Below are 12719 nucleotides of genomic sequence, written 5' to 3' on the forward strand. Positions count from 1 at the left end.
GAGCATATACAGTGTACATGTTAACAAGGTCTTAATTGTACACCTGCATCGGCGTGTAGATGACAGTCTTGAAGCTGTCTCAATACAAATGAACGCAGATAATGCTGGAGAAACTCAACAGGTTTGGCAGCATCCCTAGAGAGAGAATAAATACTGTGCTTGCTGGTGACGTCTACCAATAGCCTGTACCCCAGGCTGATACTCATTCCACTGATAGATACCATTTACTCAATTGGTCATTGGAGCTGCAGCTTGGAGTAGATAATCTTGTAGGAGAAAGTGAGGACTGCAGATGCTGGAGATCAGAGCTGAAAAATGCGTTGCTGGAAAAGCGCAGCAGGTCAGGCAGCTTCAAAGGAGCAGGAGAATCAACGTTTCGGGCATAAGCCCTTCTTCAGGAATCAGATAATCTTGTGCCAGCATTTCACTGAATTGGGAAAACCATAACGAGGTAACTATGACAATGTGGAACAGCACAGTACGTACCTGTCAGGAGAGGCCACTGGTGGAAGATTATGAAGGTCATTCAATTCCTGCTGAAAACAAATAGCAAATGATTGTTACTGGAGCAGATTCTAAAGACAGCCAACAAAAGAGTAACTTGTAGCAATCAAGCCAGCATTCTCAACAACCTACAAACAGTCTTAGGAAGTAGTCAACAAAAACCGAAGGAACCACGGATGTTGGAAACCAGAAACAAAAATTAGAAATTGCTGGAAAAGCTCAGCAGGTCTGGCAGCATCTGTGGAGAGAAATCAGAGTTAACGTTTCAGGTCCAGTGAGCCTTCCTCAGAACTCAGCCGTTAACTCTGATTTCTCTCCAAAGATGCTGCTGAGCTTTTCCAACAATTTCTGGTTTTGTTGCTTGGGAAGTAGTCGCCTGATAGTACAGAACATAAAACTGCTGAAGATAAAGAGACATGCTGTGGAAGTTTATCATCTTACTCTCGTCAAGCCAAACAGAACAATACCAAATCTTAAATGTAGCAACTAAAGGGTGCTGATTAGTTAGCTAGTGGTCTTTGAGACAAAGCCTAATCAATTAGATAGTGTAAGGACATTTGTATAGGTACCATTAATAGGCATAAAGGGCAGTGGGAAGACAATTAGGATAACTTGGATATTGTGTAATGTTTTTTGTAGAATTGCATTTAATTTATGAATATAGTTGTTATAAATAAGTAATCGATAAATAGATGGGTTGTGGGTCTTTGAAACTAATAACACGTCAAATGATGTTTTTGGTAGCCTGACCAGAATGGCTTCTAGTTCTAATCCCTGATTGGTGGTTGTGTTCATTGCTTGATGAAATAAATCTCTTCGCCTTCTGTAGTCCCAATCTTGAGAAGACCAATGGTTTCCATGAGAGCTACTTAAACATTGCCCTTGACAAGACACTCATGAAAGTGTCTCCTGAAACTCCTGAAATTTGCATTTGTTGTCTCGTAGATGGGTATGCTCTTCACGAGGTTTTCCTGTCAACTTACTGTACAACAAGTGTCCATCGTTAACCATTGCACTAACCATCCTTCAACCTTAAATCTGAGTTAGGGGCGGCTCCCTCACCAGAGGTAATTTTTACTGAGCACACTGAAATTCCTTCTTGATGTAAACTTTTTTTAAAAAATCATTATTCCTTGAGATATTGTTGTGGAAGAATCATTCAATATTCTGTAAAAAAAATTACCAGGAGACGCAGAAAATCCTTCGTGAAATTAAACTTTAATCTTGCAAAATCAAAGCTGTGACAACCAGAAAATGTCTTCTCTGTCTGTCCCCGAGACATTTGTTTCTCTGCAGTTTACACAGCCTTAGGTTCCCGGGCTAATCTGATAGCATTAGCATACCCAATCATACTGGCTTGCTTTGTCTTCCTAAACTATTCATCTTCTGCCTCATTGGTTCACCACATTACACTTAACCTATCACATTACAACATCATTGTCTTCAGTATTAGCTCATCTAACAGTGGTTTAACTAGCCTATCACAGTGCATTATTTATTACTGGAGCTCTGTAATATGATCCTGTGCATGCATTACAACACCAAGTTAGCTATATAACTGCCAAATTAACTCCTATATTGTGAGCATTGGTGTTGGACTGGGATAATTTTTAGCATTGCTGTTAAGGCCAGCATTCGTTGCCTATTTCTAATTACCTACTGAGTGGCTTGTGAGGCCAGTTCAGAGTCCATTTAAGAATCAACCACATTGCTGTGGGTCTGGGGTCACATGTAGGCCAGGCTAAATAAGGACAGCAGATTTCCTTCTCTAAAGGACATTAATAGCCAAATGCGTTTTTAATGACAACTGATAATAGTTTCATAAAAACCGAAAGAACTGTGCATGATGTTAATCAGAAACAAAAATCAAACTGGCTGGAAAGGTTCATCAGGTCTGGCAGCATTTGTGGACAGAAATCAGAGTTGACATTTCAGGTCCAATGATGCTTCCTGATGGTAGCTAGGAAAATTCAGTTCATATGCAGAAGATAGGGTTGGTGAGGGGTAAGCGGTAAATAATAGGGATAGAGCCCAAAGGGGTAAATAATAGGGATAGAGCCCAATGGGTTGTGTGTAATAACAGACTCTGTGATAACAAAGCCTTGCGTGTGGGGCTTGGGATAAAGACATGGGAGATCTCAAGCCCTAAAGTTGTTGAACTCAGTATTGAGTCCAGAAGGATTCAGTATCCCCAAGTGGAAAATGGTAGTTTCCTGGTCACCATTAATGAGACTGAATTAACTGGGTGGCATGGTGGCACAGTGGTTAGCACTGCTGCCTCACAGTGCCAGAGACCCGGGTTCAATTCCCGCCTCAGGCGACTGACTGTGTGGAGTTTGCACGTTCTCCCTGTGTCTGCGTGGGTTTCCTCCGGGTGCTCCGGTTTCCTCCCACAGTCCAAAGATGTGCAGGTCAGGTGAATTGGCCATGCTAAATTGCCCGTAGTGTTAGGTAAGGGGTAAATGTAGGGGTATGGGTGGGTTGCGCTTCGGCGGGGCGGTGTGGACTTGTTGGGCCGAAGGGCCTGTTTCCACACTGTAAGTAATCTAATCTAATCTAAAACTGAATTTAAATCCTTCTAACTGCTTTGGTGAAATTTGATCCTGCTCTGCAGAGTATTAGAGGGGGCCTCTGGATTAAATGTCGAGAGATAATACCACTACATTCCTATCTGTTTAAATTTAATAAAGTTGTTTCAACTGAAATTGCTGTTTTCTTTCCTTTTCCAGCCTCCTTCTTCTCCATTTGCCTTTCCTGAAATTCTTTTTCTGTTTTCTTTCCATTCCTGCCTCTCTCTCGTTTATCCTTTCTCTGAATTCTGCTTCCAATTACCACTGCTCCAATTGGAATTTACCTAAATCCGTTTCCTCAGTTTCCAGCTTCTAGATATTTTGCCGCATGTTTTTCAATTCCTATTTTCCTGGTTTTCAGGCAGAACTCCACCACCAAATACCTAGTTGCTCCTTTTAATTTTTACTCCTTCCAAGGACAGTGCCCTTAATTTTTCATAAATTGCCTTGTCCTTTCCTAGGAAAGTGTTAGTGTCAATTATAAATAATTTATTATAATAAACCTAATTATAGTTTTTTTTAATGTTTTTGTAGGAACATTATATTTCCCCATTCAAATTCCTTTATGGTTTGCGGGTACTATGGGAATGCATGTGGAATTCTCTGCCACTGAAAACAGTTGAGGCAATAACATTGAAGATTTACAAGAAAGATGTAGATGTAGTTCTTAGGACTTAAAGGGATCAAAAGATATGGAGGGAAATTGCTGGAAAACTGAGAATGAAGTAGTGAATAGGATGATCAGCCAGGACGATGCTGAATGGTGGAGCAGGCTCAAAGGGCTTACCCCTGCTCCTATTTTCCATGTTTCTATCCCAGAAAACTAGCCCACAATTTTGTAACACATAGGTAAGTAGAAAGGGAGAACTGCAGATGCTGGAGATCAGATTCGAGAGTGTGGCGCTAGAAAAGCACAGCAGGTCAGGCAGCATCCAAGGAGCAGGAGAATCGACATTTCGGGCATAAGCCTCCTTCCTGATGAAGGGCTTATGCCTGAAACATCGATTTTCCTGCTTCTCGGATGCTGCCTGACCTGCTGTGCTTTTCCAGCGCCACACTCTCGACTTACAAGTAGGTAAGGAGGTGTGCGCTGGCTTATCTCTTTACAACCTCTTTCGTTGGCTGCAATCAAAATTTATGTTCTTTCTAGTGCATGGCATACCTCAGTCTAATTAAATGTAGTTCAATAGTTCACCAGAAGTAATAAGGAATCAATTTCAAGGTTTTATTTTTTCAGAGTGAAAGTATGACAATTTTATTATCTGCTAACTTTTGGAAAAAGTAATCATGATGCAATGTCTAACATACATGTGCACATGTACAACATTGAAAGAAAGACAAAGTCCAGTTCAAAAGGAAGATCAAAGGAATATACAGTTTAAAATATTTGTGGCTTATAGGTTTTAATTTGAAGCCACAGTTGTTTAATTGAGTCTTATAATCCCAGCTGGAGTGAATATTTCAGCTGTCCTTTGAATCCTCAATGTTCTGATGTTTTCTCTTAATCAGCTGTGTCACTAGGCATTTTTCTTCTTAGAAGCTCAGAGAGCACCTTCTCCAGCTGGTTCCAAGAAAACCTTGAAATTAGTTCCTTATTACTTCCTGTGAACTAATGAACTACACTTAATTGGACTGAGGTGTACCTTGCACTAAAAAGTACATAAACACAACTTCTCTACACTGCCAAAAGCAGCTCCCTGAAGTACAACTGATTCGTGGTTTCCAACATCAAGCTTGACAATGCGCCATCCACAATGTACAAAATTTATCATACAGGTGCAAATCAAGGGAAGTGCTGAGGATTTCTTTATGCTCAACAGCATAGACTAAGTTTCAATATCTTCTGATTAAAAGTATTAATTTCAGTTCTGATGATTTTGTTTCGATCACTTTGGTTTCACAAAGCTCAGGTAACCTGTGTTGTCTGCTGATTGCTGTGGCCACTTCAACGCAGGATATTCTTTCCCCTTAAAATCATTTTAGTCCATGAAGGTCCCAGGTACTAAAATAAGATGACTGACTTTGAAAATCAATGGTCCATATTTTATCACTATCATGGCCTACCTCTAATCTCTCCAGTTAGACCATAAGACATAGGAGCAAAACTTAGACCATTCAGCCCATCGAGTCTGCTCCGACATTCAGTCATGGCTGATAAGTTTCTCAACCCCATCCTCCTGCTTTCTACCTATAACCCTTGATCCCCTTGATTCTCAAGAACCTATCTATCTCAGTCTTAAATATACTCAATGACCTGGCCTCCACAGCCTCCTGTGGTAATGAATTCCACCAATCTCTGGCTGAAGAAGGTTCTCCTTATCTCCGTTCTAAAAGATCTAAAAGGCCCTAGTCTCTCCTGCCAATGGAAACATCTTCCCAACATCCACTCTGTTCAGTTCTGATGAAAGGTCATCAGCTGGAAACATTCTGTACATCTTTGGATAGATACAACGAGTCAAAGTATTTTCAGCATTTCCTATTTTTACTATAGCCTTTCAGTATCCTCCGTATTTTGTCTTTGCATCAAAGGTAGTTCACTCGCTGCAAAGTGCTTCATTGTGACGTCCCATGATTATAAAAGCTGCAGTATGCATGCAAGACTTTCTTTCAAATTCTCCTAACTGAACTAAACAATAACTGAATGATCTCTTAACTCCTTTAGGGATATGGCTCAGCAATATTACACTTGAAAGACATAAAACAAGTTCCACAGGTCTTGCAAATTTCGGCTGCAGATACTTTATCATGATCAATGTACCCAAGTCACTACCATAAACAATTCATTCCTCTTATGTATCTAAATTAACTCACTAATGCCCAATTTGTACATGCAAGATATTATTATGTACCCCGGTTTGCACTACGTCATCCCCTAATCAGATGGAGGGTGTGTTTGTCATGTATGTTCTCGTCTGAGTTTCATTAGATTTTTTAAAGGCTAACTAGGAGAACATTTCCTAAGATGCGATAGTGATAAATTACTCATCCTCTATGTCACAGACATCAAGGCACAACACAGGATAATAGTAACCATCACACACACACACAATCTATATAATTAGCCTCTATATAATATAAAAATTAAAACAGTTTTGTCTCTCCACATCATATGGGTCGCCTTGCCTGACTTACACAGAACAACTGCTAGCTGCTCTCCTGTGTTCTAACCCATTGAGCTTGACTAACACTCATTAAAAAATCTGCATGCATGATCACAGCCCTTGTCAAACCTCACTGTCTGTAGACCTCCACTATGCCTGCATCTCAGTTCTCTCATTTCCTGTGCCTTAGGAAGTTCGGAGCTGAAAATGTGTTGCTGGAAAAGCGCAGCAGGTCAGGCAGCATCCAAGGAGCAGGAGAATCGACGTTTCATGCCCGAAACGTCGATTCTCCTGCTCCTTGGATGCTGCCTGACCTGCTGTGCTTTTCCAGCAACACATTTTCAGCTCCGATCTCCAGCATCTGCAGCCCTCACTTTCTCCTTAGGAAATTCGACCTTGATTTCTGACCACTCTGCACATGCAAGGGTTTACCAAATTATGCACAGATGTCTCCTAAAATAGCACCAAAGTAATAGAGTCATATATCATTTCGAATTTTACAGTGCAGAAGGAGACCATTTGATCCTTCGCGTCTGTACAGGCTCCGAAAAGAGCTACCCCGCGAGTCCCATTCTGTGGTCCTATTGTTGTAACCCTCTAAATTCATCAGTTTCAAATATATATCCAGCTGTTTTTTGAATTCTCCTATGGAATCCACCTCCAAAACTCTCCCAAGCAGCGCATTCTATATCCTAACAACTTTCTGAGTAAAGAAGCTTCTGCAAGGTTTGTGAAGGTTTGTAGCTCAGGTTGAGGTTTAGGGTGTAGGCTTGCTCGCTGAGCTGTAGGTTTGATATCCAGACGTTTCATTACCTGGCTAGGTAACATCATCAGTGGCAACCTCCAAGTGAAGCGAAGCTGTTGTCTCCTGCTTTCTATTTATATCTTTCTCCTGGATGGGGTTCCTGGGGTTTTTTGGTGATGTCATTTCCTGTTTGTTTTCTGAGGGGTTGATAGATGGCATCTAGATCTATGTGTTTGTTTATGGCGTTGGAGTGCCAGGCCTCTAGGAATAACATGCCAGAGAACTCCTAGAGGCCTGGCCCTCCAACCACAACGCCATAAACAAATGCATAGATCTAGATACCATCTATCAACCCCTCAGAAAACAAACAGGAAATGACATCACCACAAACCCCAGGAACCCCATCCAGGAGAAAGATATAAATAGAAAGCAGGAGACAACAGCTTTGCTTCACTTGGAGGTCGCCACTGATGATGTTACCTAGCCAGGTAATGAAACATCTGGATATCAAACCTACAGCTCAGCGAGCAAGCCTACACCCTAAAGAAGCTTCTCTTCATCTCACTCCTGGCTCGCTAGCTAACAATCTTGAAAGCGTGGCCCCTAGTTACTGACTGACCAGATATTATTTTAAAAGGCATGTTAACTGAGGGATTAGCCAAAAACTGAATGTGATTGTGTATTTAATAAAAACCAAAAGAACTGCAGATGCTGTAAATCAGAAATAAAACAGAACTTGTTGGTTAAGCTCAGCAAGTCTGGCAACATCAATGGAGAAAAACCAGTTAACGTTTTGGGTCAAGTGACCCTTCCTCAGAACCTTTTTTTTCTTAACATGAGTGCAGTTTCCCTGAGTTCTGAGAACGAGTCACTCGACCGGTTACATTAACTCCGATTTCTCTCCACAGATTCTGCCAGACCTGCTGTGATTGTATAGCCTCCCCCTTCACCATTCACTTCATGACTGCACAATCCCTCAGATTTCTCTCCCAACCCTGGCCTTATGCTGCCTTTTTGTCTGCTGGTTAGAGGCATAACAGCTGCTCCTCAAAAATCCATGGTGCCCATTTACAGTGAACACAATCTTTTTAAAGTAGTAATAATTGCAGCTGTCACATGATCAAGGGTCATATGTCATGATCGGACCACTCCTAACTCTGCCAGCTACAGTTGGCAACACTCATGTTATTGGTTGAAACAGAAACAATTCAAGACTAATCAGGCAGCTCTGGAAGAAAAAAGCATCAGCATTTTTTTAAAAAAGGGTTTTATTCAATTTTTGTAGATCCCTTCCATTTCTTTGCTGTAAAGAATACTGCAAAAGGGATATAATGGGTCTGTGAACAGATGGGGCAGGTGATGAAACTGCCAGGAATGCGTTCAAACAGAACTGGCAATCACACTCATCCCTGTTCCACAGCCTTGCAATCTAATGGCTGCTGGCTTCCAATCCAATCCTCTCATATCATGCTTTTTGTGAAACTCAATGTACAAAAGCAGAAGCTGCCAGTTTCTGAACATTTCAGTCTCACTTTCAATCAAACAGCCAAAAAGAAATGTGAAGGGAAACTTTCAATCATAGGGACTTTACTTGACAGCAAATGTTGGTTGCATTTTCCAGTTGAGTCTTGGTTGCTAATACAAGATAAAGAACTTGTACTTTTTTTCACACCTAGCTCGTTTCTGAAACACATTCACCATTGTTTGGTAGGAAAATACATCAACCAATCCAAGGTTCTGAAATCAGCAAGGAGCAAAATAGGCTGTTCATCTGCTTTTTGGTGACACGGTTTGGCAGTTAAAAAAAAAGATGACACCTACAGAAAGGCAGCATTTCATCAATGGTGCACTGAAATGTCGGTCTAGATTATATACCTAGTATAAATTAAAAGGTGTAATTTTGAACAGGACGTGGGAACAGAGAGAGACCTGGGTACATAGGATTGCAACTCACTGTACTGTATATCCTTCATGAGCATCACCCTTTCCCCAGCAGTTTTAAATGCTGACTTGTCCATAATCAAGAATGAACAAATGCTGTAAAAATAGTACCACAGATTAGGAGACGTTGAGCAACCTAAGCATCCTGTTTGTTACTATTTGAAAGAAGAGGTTACTTTTCCCTTAAATGAACTTCCTGATTTTTATTTCACAATTTAAACATTTCAATACCACTGCAGCAGGATAGTACTGTAAGTGAGTGGTGTATTATAATAATTTGAAAACAGAAATGAGCAGCAGAGGATCAGGTCATGACAACAGGTATGGGTGGATCAACGATAGTGCAATCACTGCCACACTGCTCTCATACCACAGAGCACAGCCTTCCTTGACAGAGTTAGGACCCAGAGAATAACTGGGAGCAGACATAAAAGAAGAGATTATAAACCACGAGAATTAGTCAGAGGACGTACTGAGAGGATCATTAGCAAAGTATATGGGATGTAGGACTTCAGAAGTAGAGGTATAGCACACAAAGGAGGGAGGTTGTGCTGAAAAGTTGAAGTCTGGTTAGACCATAATTAGTGTATTGCCTCCAGTTCTGGTCACCAGAATTTAAGGTGGATATGAGGAGCTTTAAGAGGGTGAAGAGAAGTTTTTCCAGAATAGTTTTGGGTCAGGGGATTTTAATTACCAAGATACTGGGACAAACAATGGAGATAGACAGGAAATTTGATAGAAAATGATAGTTTTGGATAGGACAGACACAGACATGCTATTCCAATCAACTGATCATAGAAGGACCAGGGACATAAATTTAAAGTCTTAAGCAAGAGATCCAGGAGGGCTGTGAGGAAGAACTTGTTTCATGCAGTGAATGGTAATTAACTAGAACTCTCTGTCACTGTCTCAGTTTCCACTCCATTGCAAACAATCAATGGTGTCAAAGAAGAAATTGAATCGGCACTGAATGAAATTGAACTTGCAGGCTTACAAAAGCAGAGCAGGACAGGCCTCACTGGATTGTTCTACAAAGAGCCAGCATTGACTTGATAAACCAATGTACTGTAATGTCTCTATGAGATGCAAAGTCTACATTCAAAACCTTATCCTCCAAATGAAGATATTCCTTTGGGCTTTTAATCAGTCCAACTATTTACCAAGCATCTTATATGTTCAAAAAATGTTTTAGGCTTCAATTTAAAGTTGCCTGCTAATTTTTGCTCATTCTTCTCTTGCCCTTCCTTATTATTGGAGTCATGGAGTCATACAGTACCAAAACAGACCCTTCAGTCCAACTTGTCTATGTCAACCAGGTTTTCTAAATTGAACTCATCCCACTTGCCTGCATTTGACACATTTCAAATTCATGTACCTGTCCAAATATCCTTAAATGCCTTTGAATTCTTTCCTGAACTTTTCGTAACGTTCCCAGTGATAACTGTACGTTGCTCCTGATATTTGTGAGAAGGTTTGTATTGTTGGGATCATTGTCAGCTAGATGATATCCTTGTATCACACATTCCACTTGTCTTAATTCATTTACCAGAACCAGATCGAAAACTGCTTCTTTCCTTGTTCGGCTGGTAAGAAATTCATATCAGCGAATTATTTCCTTCCCTCATGAGTACTGTGGTTTGTGCAATCCATGTGAAGGCAATTAAAGTCTGATATTATTATTATTCTACTTTCATTACATATATCTGTAGATTTTGAACAAATTGCTTTAACTCCCTCTCCCAGCAATGTAACAACACTATCTCTATTCGTCAAATGAGGCCTAATAGATGTAGTCTTCAGACCAGGTAGTATAACTAAGGTAAGATTCTAAATGAAGGTATAGATTGGATATGGCCCTCTTCGGGCTCTCCAGTCTCACTGAGGGAACACTTAACCCAGTCAGTTGCCTACTGACAGGAGCAGTTCACTGTTCAGTTTTGTCAGGTACGTCTACCTCAGAGCATTTTAGTTACACTACTGTTCATCGTGGAGTCATAGAGATGTACAGCAGGGAAACAGACCCTTCAGTCCAACTAGTCCATGCCAACCAGATATCTCAACCTAATCTAGTCCTATTTGCCAGCACTGGCCCAGATCCCTCCAAACCCTTCCTATTCATATATCCATCCAGATGCCTTTTAAATGTTGCAATTGTACCAGCCTCCACCACTTCCTCTGGCAACTCATTCCATACACGCACCAACCTCTGCATGAAAGAGTTGCCCCTTAGATCCCTTTTATATCTTTCCCCTCTCACTCTAAACCTATGCCCTCTAGTTCTGGATTCCCCCACCCCAGGGAAAAGACCTTGTCTATTTATCCATGCCTCTCATGATTTTATAAACTTCTGTGAGATCACCCCTCAACCTCTGACGCTCCAGGGAAAACAGCCGCAGCCTGTTCAGCCTCTCCCTATAGCTCAAAATCTCCAACACTGGCAACATCCTTGTAAATCTTTTCTGAACCTTTTCAAGTTTCACAACATCCTTCCGATAGGAAGGAGACCAGAAATGCACACAATATTCCTGAGCAGGGAGATCTTGGTGTCCATGTACATAGATCCCTGAAAGTTGCCACCCAGGTTGGTAGGGTTGAGAATAAGGCATACAGTGTGTTAGCTTTCATTAGTATAGGGATTGAGTTTTGGAACCATGAGGTCATGCTGCAGCAGTACAAAACTCTGGTGCAGCCGCACTTGGAGTATTGTGTACAGTTCTGGTCACCGTATTATAGGAAGGATGTGGAAGCTTTGGAAAGGGTTCAGAGGAGATTGACTAGATGTTGCCTGGTATGGATGGAAGGTCTTATGAGAAATTGCTGAGGGACTTGAAGCTGTTTTTATTAGAGAGAAGAAGGTTGAGAGGTGACTTATAAGATATGACACATATAAGATAATCAAAGATGGACAGTGAGAGTCTTTTTTCTCGGATGGTAATGTTAGCATGAGAGCGCATAGCTTTAAATTGAGGGGTGATAAATATAGGACAGATGTTAGAGGTAGTTTCTTTACTCAGTGAGTAGTAGGGGCGTAGAACGCCCTGCCTGCAACAGTAGTAGACTTGCCAACTTTAAGTACATTTAAATGGTCATTGGATAGACATATGGATGAAAATGGAATAGTGTAGGTTAGATGGGCTTTGGATTGGTTTCATACTTTGAGGGCCAAAGGGTCTGTATTGTGCTGTAAATTTCTATGTTCTATGTTCTATAACAGTGTCAGCAGAGAGGTCAAATATTTAGGATTGACCCGAGGAGAAATTGCTTGACTTAGAGAATTGCAAATCTCTAGTATTCTAGAGATGGAAGATACTCCATTGTCAAATATATTTAAATCTAACATTAACAGACTTTTGTTCTCTCACTGAATCAAGAGAAATGGGGAGCAGTAGATTTAAAGCCTGAGATTAACTATCTTTGTGCTGACTAACAGAGCTAGCTCAATAGGCTTTTTGCTCGCCTCCATTTTCCATGGCAACATCTCTCAATCAGTGTTCACTTGCCTACCAATCAGAACTTGCCTCTCTTGCAGTAAAATGTGGATTTCTACTTAAATTGGTATTGTCCTGATGAATGAAACATTAAGAGCTTCAACAAAATGTGTCTTTATTTAGCCACGTTTAAGTACTTGTTGTAGCCTGGCTTATAAACCCTAACTAACAGCTTGGTTAGACCACGAGATTGTTTAGGTCAGGCTCATGAGACCATTTCTGCACTTGAATAGTGACCCAGTCACACGTTCAACGAGATCCTGACTTCTCATCTTGAAAATATTACCTTAATGGTATTCAGAGGATAGGAGAGTCCTGTGGGAAAGTGGCTTTGAGCTAGAATGGCCACAATCATATGAAATGGCAGAGG

At 40.9% G+C, this 12719-nt stretch overlaps 1 protein-coding gene across 2 annotated transcripts in view; it reads right to left on the reverse strand.

Moving 5' to 3' along the window:
• The window catches only part of sh3bp2 (SH3-domain binding protein 2), a 127399-nt gene that overhangs the window by 96800 nt on the left and 17880 nt on the right, over positions 1–12719 (reverse strand). The window contains exon 2 of one of the 2 annotated variants that reach the window (XM_043703980.1): positions 487–533. The gene's annotated coding sequence lies outside the window, so the exon portion shown is untranslated. Of the gene's footprint in view, positions 1–486; positions 537–12719 lie in introns of both variants that reach the window. The other variant, XM_043703988.1, reaches the window with a different exon arrangement.

This window comes from Chiloscyllium plagiosum, chromosome 2 (genome assembly GCF_004010195.1).
Source record: "Chiloscyllium plagiosum isolate BGI_BamShark_2017 chromosome 2, ASM401019v2, whole genome shotgun sequence".
Lineage (NCBI taxonomy): Eukaryota > Metazoa > Chordata > Chondrichthyes > Orectolobiformes > Hemiscylliidae > Chiloscyllium > Chiloscyllium plagiosum.